Genomic DNA, 9,830 nt, shown 5'->3' with positions numbered 1-9,830 from the left:
GATAGAGGAGGTTTTATAGTTGGAGGTCTCTGTCCATAGAGGAGGTCTTATAGTTGGAGATCTCTGTCGATAGAGGAGGTTTTATAGTTGGAGGTCTCTGTCAAATAGAGGAGGTTTTATAGTTGGAGGTCTCTGTCGATAGAGGAGGTTTTATAGTTGGAGGTCTCTGTCGATAGAGGAGGTTTTATAGTTGGAGGTCTCTGTCAAATAGAGGAGGTTTTATAGTTGGAGGTCTCTGTCGATAGAGGAGGTCTTATAGTTGGAGATCTCTGTCGATAGAGGAGGTTTTATAGTTGGAGATCTCTGTCGATAGAGGAGGTTTTATAGTAGGAGATCTCTGTCGATAGAGGAGGTTTTATAGTAGGAGGTCTCTGTCGATAGAGGAGGTTTTATAGTCAGAGGTCTCTGTCGATAGAGGAGGTTTTATAGTAGGAGGTCTCTGTCGATAGAGGAGGTTTTATAGTAGGAGGTCTCTGTTGATAGAGGAGGTTTAATAGTCGGAGATCTCTGTCGATAGAGGAGGTTTAATAGTCTGAGATCTCTGTCGATAGAGGAGGTTTAATAGTCGGAGATCTCTGTCGATAGAGGAGGTTTAATAGTCGGAGATCTCTGTCGATAGAGGAGGTTTAATAGTCGGAGATCTCTGTCGATAGAGGAGGTTTAGTAGTCGGAGATCTCTGTCGATAGAGGAGGTTTGATGGTTGGAGGTCTCTGTTGATAGAGGAGGTTTGATAGTCGGAGATCTCTGTCGATAGAGGAGGTTTAATAGTCGGAGATCTCTGTCGATAGAGGAGGTTTAATAGTCTGAGATCTCTGTCGATAGAGGAGGTTTAATAGTCGGAGATCTCTGTCGATAGAGGAGGTTTAATAGTCGGAGATCTCTGTCGATAGAGGAGGTTTAATAGTCGGAGATCTCTGTCGATAGAGGAGGTTTAGTAGTCGGAGATCTCTGTCGATAGAGGAGGTTTGATGGTTGGAGGTCTCTGTTGATAGAGGAGGTTTGATAGTCGGAGATCTCTGTCGATAGAGGAGGTTTAGTAGTCGGAGATCTCTGTCGATAGAGGAGGTTTAGTAGTCGGAGATCTCTGTCGATAGAGGAGGTTTGATAGTTGGGGATGAGATTTGTTTTGTGTACACAGAAAATTACAACATTTTCCTGACTGGCATGTTCAATCTCACCAGGTGGAGAGCAGAGAAAGATACAATGGAATACAACATTTAGTCATTCAGGTAACTGACAAAATTAACACTGACATAAAGTGTCTTAATAAGAAATTGTGCCACCAAGAGCCAGAACAGTGTCACGATCTTCTAAATGAGCAGACCAAGGTGCAGCGTGAGTATAGTTCCACATCTTTAATTACTAAGTGAAACTGGAAACAAAATAACAAAACTTCCAAAGACTTGTGGCAACGTAGTGCTCAAACACACTGTACATAAACACTATCCTATAACCCACAACGTAGTGCTCAAACACACTGTACATAAACACTATCCTATAACCCACAACGTAGTGCTCAAACACACTATACATAAACACTATCCTATAACCCACAACGTAGTGCTCAAACACACTGTACATAAACACTATCCTATAACCCACAACGTAGTGCTCAAACACACTGTACATAAACACTATCCTATAACCCACAACGTAGTGCTCAAACACACTGTACATAAACACTATCCTATAACCCACAACGTAGTGCTCAAACACACTATACATAAACACTATCCTATAACCCACAACGTAGTGCTCAAACACACTGTACATAAACACTATCCTATAACCCACAACGTAGTGCTCAAACACACTGTACATAAACACTATCCTATAACCCACAACGTAGTGCTCAAACACACTGTACATAAACACTATCCTATAACCCACAACGTAGTGCTCAAACACACTATACATAAACACTATCCTATAACCCACAACGTAGTGCTCAAACACACTACATAAACAATATCCTATAACCCACAACGTAGTGCTCAAACACACTATACATAAACACTATCCTATAACCCACAATGTAGTGCTCAAACACACTATACATAAACACTATCCTATAATCCACAACGTAGTGCTCAAACACACTGTACATAAACAATATCCCATAACCCACAACGTAGTGCTCAAACACACTGTACATAAACACTATCCTATAACCCACAACGTAGTGCTCAAACACACTGTACATAAACACTATCCCATAACCCACAACGTAGTGCTCAAACACACTGTACATAAACACTATCCTATAACCCACAACGTAGTGCTCAAACACACTGTACATAAACACTATCCTATAACCCACAACGTAGTGCTCAAACACACTATACATAAACACTATCCTATAACCCACAACGTAGTGCTCAAACACACTGTACATAAACACTATCCTATAACCCACAACGTAGTGCTCAAACACACTGTACATAAACACTATCCTATAACCCACAACGTAGTGCTCAAACACACTGTACATAAACACTATCCTATAACCCACAACGTAGTGCTCAAACACACTGTACATAAACACTATCCCATAAATTCTACTTAAGTATGATCCCCAATTAGAGACAACGATAGCCAGCTGCCTTTAATTGGGAATCATACCAAAACCCCAACATAGAAAAATAAACCTAGAACCCCACATAGAAAATATAAACTAGACTAACCCCCCAGTCACGCCCTGACCTACTCCACCATAGAAAATAAAGGCTATCTATGGTCAGGACGTGACAAACAGCTTCAATGCACCTTGGCACAGATTCTACAAGTCTCTGAAACTCTACTGGAGGGATGCTGCTTCATTCTTCCACAAGAAATTCCATCACTTGGTGTTTTGTTGATGGTGGTGGAAAACGCTGTCTCAGGCGCCGTTCCAGAATCCCCCATAAATGTTCAATTTGGTTGAGATCTGGTGACTGACTGACTGACTGACTGACTGACCCACACACACACACACACACACACACACACACCATTTAAACCCCCTATGCTCTTTTGAGACCTCTCTTTCAAAGTCACTGAGATCTCTTCTTCTAGCCATGGTAACCAACATAACTGACAATTGGGATTTTTTTTATGAGCATGATAGGATGTTAATTGCTTAATTAACTCAGGAACCACACCTGTGTGGAAGCACCTGCTTTCAATACACTTTGTATCCCTCATTTACTCAAGTGTTTCCTTTATTTTGCCAGTTACCTGTCTATATTCCATTCAATTCAATTCAATTCAATTCAATTCAAGGGGCTTTATTGGCATGGGAAACATGTGTTAACATTGCCAAAGCAAGTGAGGTAGATAATATACAAAAGTGAAATAAACAATACAAATTAACAGTAAACATTACACATACAGAAGTTACAAAACAATAAAGACATTACACCTGTAATAGTATGTATATATACAGTGTTGTAACAATGTACAAATGGTTTAAGGACACAAGGGAAAATAAATACGCAGGAATATGGGTTGTATTTACAATGGTGTTTGTTCTTCACTGGTTGCCCTTTTATTGTGGCAACAGATCACAAATCTCGCTGCTGTGATGGCACACTGTGGTATTTCACCCAGTAGATATGGGAGTTTATCAAAATTGGGTTTGTTTTCAAATTCTTTGTGAGTCTGTGTAATCTGAGGGAAATATGTGTCTCTAATATGGTCATACATTGGACAGGAGGTCAGGAAGTGCAGCTCAGTTTCCACCTCATTTTGTGGGCAGTGAGCACATAGCCTGTCTTCTCTTGAGAGCCAGGTCTGACTACGGCGGCCTTTCTCAATAGCAAGGCTATGCTCACTGAGTCTGTACATAGTCAAAGCTTTCCTTAATTTTGGGTCAGTCACAGTGGTCAGGTATTCTGCCACTGTGTTCTCTCTGTTTAGGGCCAAATAACATTCTAGTTTGCTCTGTGTTTTTGTTAATTCTTTCCAATGTGTCAAGTAATTATCTTTTTGTTTTCTAATGATTTGGTTGGGTCTAATTGTGTTGCTGTCCTGTGGCTCTGTGGGTTCTGTTTGTGTTTATGAACAGAGCCCCAGGACCAGCTTGCTTAGGGGACTCTTCTCCAGGTTCATCTCTCTGTAGGTGATGGCTTTGTAATGGAAGGTTTGGGAATCACTTCCTTTTAGCTGGTTGTAGAATTTAATGGCTCTTTTCTGGATTTTGATAGTTAGTGGGTATCGGCCTAATTCTGCTCTGCATGCATTATTTGGTGTTCTACGTTGTACACAGAGGATATTTTTGGCAGAATTCTGCATGCAGAGTCTCAATTTGGTGTTTGTCCCATTTTGTGAATTCTTGGTTGTTGAACGGACCCCAGACCTCACAACCATAAAGGGCAGAGGGTTCTATGGCTGATTCAAGTATTTTTAGCCAGATCCTAATTGGTATGTTGAATTTATATCTGACTGACAGTCTATATTTGACTGTCTTACTCTGGAGTTTTCCAGAAGAATGCTACTGGTGGCTGTATTGTGATGCTTCAAGCAAGCAGTTGTTTAATAGACTGAAGGGATAGATAGATAGATAGATAGATAGATAGATAGATAGATAGATAGATAGATAGATAGATAGATAGATAGATGTGCTTCTCTTCTGATGTTCATTCTGGAACCATCCACCTGTCTTTCAGAACTCTATAATTAACCTTGTCTGTCTGTCAGCCACACACACACACACACACACACACACACACACACACACACACACACACACACACACACACACACACACACACACACACACACACACACACACACACACACCAGCCGCAAGAGTTAATTAAAACACAGATTTCGAGAGGTGATAAGGAACAGCAAAAAATAACCCTTTGAAAAATGAAAAACATTATTGAATTAATTTCTTTATTTTCTTCCACACTTCATCTCACAAGAGGAGGACCGGAAGCTTTGTTTCCTCTCAGTCAATCATATTCCTTGTTGAAAGAGATGGGGAAAATAATTCCAGGGCCAAACAATGCCGAGAGAGAGAGAGAGATACAGAGAGCTACATAGAGAGATACATAAAGATACAGAGAGAGATACAGAGAGAGAGAGAGATACAGAGATACAGAGAGAGCTACATAGAGAGATACATAAAGATACAGAGAGAGAGAGAGAGAGATACAAAGAGAGCTACATAGAGAGATACACAAATATACAGAGAGAGATACAGAGAGATAGAGAGAGAGCTACATAGAGAGATACAGAGAAAGAGAGAGCTACATAGAGAGATACATAAAGATACAGAGATACAGAGAGATACAGAGAGAGATACAGAGAGAGAGAAAGAGAGAGATACAGAGAGAGCTACATAGAGAGATACATAAAGATACAGAGAGAGAGAGATACAGAGAGATACAGAGAGAGATACAGAGAGAGATACAGAGAGATACAGAGAGAGATAAATAAAGATACAGAGAGAGATACAGAGAGAGATACAGAGAGATACAGTGAGAGATACACAGAGAGATACACAGAGAGATACATAAAGATACAGAGAGATACAGAGAGAGATACAGAGAGAGATACATAAAGATACAGAGAGAGAGAGAGAGAGAGAGAGCTACATAGAGAGATACATAAAGATACAGAGAGAGAGAGAGAGACAGAGAGAGATACAGAGAGAGCTACATAGAGAGATACATAAAGATACAGAGAGAGATACAGAGAGAGAGAGAGAGATACAGAGATACAGAGAGAGCTACATAGAGAGATACATAAAGATACAGAGAGAGAGAGAGAAAGAGAGAGATACAGAGAGAGACAGAGAGAGATACAGAGAGAGAGATACAGAGAGAGATACATAAAGATACAGAGAGAGAGAGAGAGAGAGAGATACAGAGAGATACATAAAGATACAGAGAGATACAGAGTGAGAGAGAGAGATACAGAGAGAGATACACAAAGACACGCAAAGATACAGGGGGAGAGAGGGAGGGAAAGATATAGGGGAGAGAGGGAGGGAAAGATACAGGGGGAGAGAGGGAGGGAAAGATACAGGGGGAGAGAGGGAGGGAAAGATACAGGGGGAGAGAGGGAGGGAAAGATATAGGGGGAGAGAGGGAGGGAAAGATACAGGGGGAGAGAGGGAGGGAAAGATACAGGGGGAGAGAGGGACGGAAAGATACAGGGGGAGAGAGGGAGGGAAAGATACAGAGGGAGAGAGGGAGGGAAAGATACAGGGGGAGAGAGGGAGGGAAGATACAGGGGAGAGAGGGAGGGAAAGATACAGGGGGAGAGAGGGAGGGAAGATACAGGGGGAGAGAGGGAGGGAAAGATACAGGGGGAGAGAGGGAGGAAAGTGTGTGAGAGAGAGAGCTCCAGATCCTAGGGTTAGGGATCTGCAATGCAGCATTCAAAGAAAATGGAGGCATTTGATAATAATAATTATTATGAAATATTTTATTTATTATAATTTGGTGGATGCTTATATTTTTCCTGTGTCATATATTTGTTCCTGTGTTCACATGCATGTGTGAATTAGAAATTAGGTTTTGTATATCCCAGCCTCGGAGAGTGGGGTCACAGTCAGGGTCTGCCATTATCAATGGAGAGAGGTGGCTGAGAGAGACAACGTGAGCTGGAGGAAAAAAATGACAGCAACAACAAAGCCGTTGTGTTGAACTAATGGACTGCACACACACTTCTGAAGACCCGGAGCTGAAGCCCAGAGCTTCACAGACACCACAACATACATTACAGCAAATTAAGCCTGGAAAAAGAGACTTGAATCAAAATCCTGTTGAAATGCAGCTACATAATTATTACAATTATTATAATTATTACCCATTATCAATAGCAGGCAACAGAGATAAGGACTCTCTAATTAGTGTTTTAATTACAGCATATTTTGACATGTCAGCTGTCAGTCAAACTGTGCAAAAGTGAAATCAAAATATACGTTTAGGCATTCATTCACAGTGGATAAGGTTAGGGTAAGGTTAGGGTAAGGTTAAGGTTAAGGTTAAGGTTAGTGTTAAGGTTAGGGTTAAGGTTAGGTTTAGTGTTAAGGTTAGGTTTAGTGTTAAGGTTAGGGTTAAGGTTAGTGTTAAGGTTAGGGTTAAGATTAAGGTTAGGGATCGGGCTCAAACAGAATAACTAACATTACTAAATGAGTGTCTAGCACTGGAATCTGATGAGAGAAAGAGAGAGATAGAGTTGTGCTTTATTCCTTCAATAAAGGCTCTGAACTCTCGTTCACACCGACACACACACAAACAAAACAAAAACGATCATGTACTTTGTTTGCTCCTGTGTACAAACAAAGACACTCCATTTCAATCCACTTAATACAACTACAAATTCACTCCAGAAGCCACAACAGAGAATATCATTACAAAATGTAATATATGTATTTTTACAGTAGACAGATGGGCCTGTAGGTATTACATTCTCTCTCTATGGCAGGAACCCAGTAATCTGGCAGATACCTCAGTCAAAGTCCTCCTGACGTTAGAGTCTGGAAAGGCTCCTTACAACAATAATGAAGGGGGCTGTGCTTCTTACTGATTGGTTCCCCTTGGTGTCTTTCTCACTCAACACCAACAAGAACAGCCACACACAGCCCCCCGAGAGCCGCCCCCTTCCAATTACAACTGTTGGACTTTCAAATCCGAACAACTAGAGGTCTCAACCCGCCAGGAAAAAAACAACGTTTGAGAGAACCAATCAATGCGTCCGCTCAATTTCTGAGCTAATATTGCATTAACAAATGGCCTCCTGCCCAGACTGGTGAGTCACAGCTCTTCCTCTCTGTGGTCACGTGGGTCGCATCAGCCAGGCTAGGACCACAGCCAGGCTAGGACCACAGCCAGGCTATGACCACAGCCAGGCTAGGACCACAGCCAGGCTATGACCACAGCCAGGCTAGGACCACAGCCAGGCTAGGACCACAGCCAGGCTAGGACCACAGCCAGGCTAGGAAAAAGAGACTTGAATCAAAATCCTGTTGAAATGCAGCTACATAATTATTACAATTATTATAATTATTACCCATTATCAATAGCAGGCAACAGAGATAAGGACTCTCTAATTAGTGTTTTAATTACAGCATATTTTGACATGTCAGCTGTCAGTCAAACTGTGCAAAAGTGAAATCAAAATATACGTTTAGGCATTCATTCACAGTTAAGGTTAGGTTTAGTGTTAAGGTTAGGGTTAAGGTTAGTGTTAAGGTTAGGGTAAGGTTAGGGTAAGGTTAGGGTTAAGGTTAGTGTTAAGGTTAGGGTTAAGATTAAGGTTAGGGTTAAGGTTAGGGTTAAGGTTAAGGTTAGGTTTAGTGTTAAGGTTAGGGTTAAGGTTAGGGTTAAGGTTAAGGTTAGGTTTAGTGTTAAGGTTAGGGTTAAGGTTAGGTTTAGTGTTAAGGTTAGGGTTAAGGTTAGTGTTAAGGTTAGGGTTAAGATTAAGGTTAGTATTAAGGTTAGGGTTAAGGTTAGGTTTAGTGTTAAGGTTAGGGTTAAGGTTAGGGTTAAGGTTAGGTTAAGTGTTAAGGTTAGGTTTAGTGTTAAGGTTAGGGTTAAGGTTCGGTTTAGTGTTAAGGTTAGGGTTAAGGTTCGGTTTAGTGTTAAGGTTAGGGTTAAGGTTAGTGTTAAGGTTAGGGTTAAGATTAAGGTTAGTATTAAGGTTAGGGTTAAGGTTAGGTTTAGTGTTAAGGTTAGGGTTAAGGTTCGGTTTAGTGTTAAGGTTAGGGTTAAGGTTCGGTTTAGTGTTAAGGTTAGGGTTAAGGTTAGTGTTAAGGTTAAGGTTAGGTTTTGTGTTAAGGTTAGGGTTAAGGTTAGGTTTAGTGTTAAGGTTAGGGTTAAGGTTAGTGTTAAGGTTAAGGTTAGGGTAAGGTTAGGGTTAGGGTTAAGGTTAAGGTTAAGGTTAGTGTTAAGGTTAGGGATCGGGCTCAAACAGAATAACTAACATTACTAAATGAGTGTCTAGCACTGGAATCTGATGAGAGAAAGAGAGAGATAGAGTTGTGCTTTATTCCTTCAATAAAGGCTCTGAACTCTCGTTCACACCGACACACACACAAACAAAACAAAAACTATCATGTACTTTGTTTGCTCCTGTGTACAAACAAAGACACTCCATTTCAATCCACTTAATACAACTACAAATTCACTCTAGAAGCCACAACAGAGAATATCATTACAAAATGTAATATATGTATTTTTACAGTAGACAGATGGGCCTGTAGGTATTACATTCTCTCTCTATGGCAGGAACCCAGTAATCTGGCAGATACCTCAGTCAAAGTCCTCCTGACGTTAGAGTCTGGAAAGGCTCCTTACAACAATAATGAAGGGGGCTGTGCTTCTTACTGATTGGTTCCCCTTGGTGTCTTTCTCACTCAACACCAACAAGAACAGCCACACACAGCCCCCCGAGAGCCGCCCCCTTCCAATTACAACTGTTGGACTTTCAAATTCGAACAACTAGAGGTCTCAACCCGCCAGGAAAAAAACAACATTTGAGAGAACCAATCAATGCGTCCGCTCAATTTCTGAGCTAATATTGCATTAACAAATGGCCTCCTGCCCAGACTGGTGAGTCACAGCTCTTCCTCTCTGTGGTCACGTGGGTCGCATCAGCCAGGCTAGGACCACAGCCAGGCTAGGACCACAGCCAGGCTATGACCACAGCCAGGCTAGGACCACAGCCAGGCTATGACCACAGCCAGGCTAGGACCACAGCCAGGCTAGGACCACAGCCAGGCTAGGACCACAGCCAGGTTAAGACCACAGCCAGGCTAGGACCACAGCCAGGCTAGGACCACAGAGGCAAATTGCTATTTTATATGTGGCGTAATACCTTTACCGAGCTATGG

The sequence above is a fragment of the Oncorhynchus clarkii genome, chromosome 13 (assembly GCF_045791955.1).
Source record: "Oncorhynchus clarkii lewisi isolate Uvic-CL-2024 chromosome 13, UVic_Ocla_1.0, whole genome shotgun sequence".
Lineage (NCBI taxonomy): Eukaryota > Metazoa > Chordata > Actinopteri > Salmoniformes > Salmonidae > Oncorhynchus > Oncorhynchus clarkii.
This window is presented reverse-complemented; position numbering follows the sequence as displayed.